The sequence below is a fragment of the Piliocolobus tephrosceles genome, chromosome 13 (genome assembly GCF_002776525.5).
Source record: "Piliocolobus tephrosceles isolate RC106 chromosome 13, ASM277652v3, whole genome shotgun sequence".
Lineage (NCBI taxonomy): Eukaryota > Metazoa > Chordata > Mammalia > Primates > Cercopithecidae > Piliocolobus > Piliocolobus tephrosceles.
Genome location: NC_045446.1, coordinates 54,353,453 through 54,354,534, shown reverse-complemented (window position 1 = coordinate 54,354,534; position 1,082 = coordinate 54,353,453). Strand labels below are relative to the sequence as shown.

At 37.8% G+C, this 1,082-nt stretch overlaps 1 non-coding gene across 1 annotated transcript; it reads right to left on the bottom strand.

Moving 5' to 3' along the window:
* Positions 1 to 355: 355 nt before the first annotated feature.
* On the bottom strand, positions 356 to 480 carry LOC111524722. Its single transcript, XR_002725854.1, has one exon. It is a non-coding gene; the product is annotated as a U6atac minor spliceosomal RNA (small nuclear RNA).
* Between the last annotated feature and the right edge of the window lie 602 nt (positions 481 to 1,082).

Sequence of the window (1,082 nt, the reverse complement as noted above, 5' to 3'; positions counted from 1 at the left end):
CAATAGGGTGTGGCAGGAGAGTGAGGACACATTTTTGTGTCCTTTCAATTGCAGCCTTGCTATGAAAGTTGAACTGTTAGGTCCTGAGTGGGACACTCCTGCCAGTGGGTTTACAAAGGAGCCAGTGAAGGACATAATTTAAAAAAAAGTTTACCAATTTATTATAAAGGATATTGCAAAGAATACAGATGAACAACAGCCCGATGGATGGAATAGATGCCTAGGGCAAGAGACGTGCGAAGAGGTGAGGGGCTCTATGCCCTCTCTGGATGCACCACCTTCCAGGAGCCTCCAGGTGTTCAGCTACCAGGAAGCTCCCCCAAACCAAACCTTTTGCGTTTTTAAAAAGGATGGTTAGTGGAAGTAGTTGATGCCTTGAAGTAGGTGGCGATACCTTAACTGTATGCATGTTGTCAGGCTGTAGGGCCTTTTCTGTGATTGTCAAGGGGAGTGCTGACTTTCCTTCCTTTCTTAAAACATGCAACTTGATGTTTTAATGTACATTTGTATGCATAATGTACATAGGCAGGAACTTGCTGTGCAACTATCAGTAGCTTCTTTCAGTAGCCGAAGCAGTTACTATGGCCAAGGAAATTGACATATCCATTATCTCACATAGTTACCTTTCTTTCTTTTTTTGGTGAGAGAACCTAAAATCCACTCTCTTAGCAAATTTCCAGTATGCAATACAATGTTATTAACTATAGTCCTCATGCTGTCCATTTAATCTCTGGTCTTATTCATCCTATACAACTACACCTTTCAACCCTTTGATCTACATCTGTCCAGTCCCTCCCATCAATCATCATTCTTCTGTTTTTATGTATTCAATTTTTTTTAGATTCATGTATAAGTGAAATCATGCAGTATTTGTCTTTCTTCCTGTGTCTGGTTTATTTTACTTAGCATAATGTCCTTTAGGTTCATCTATGTTGTTACAAATGGCAGGATCACTTTCTTTTCAAGGCTGAATAATATTTCTTCATGTGTGTTTACATTTATATATAAATATATGTAACACATATATATGTTTATATATACACAAAGAAATATATATACACACATATCTTTATACACATATA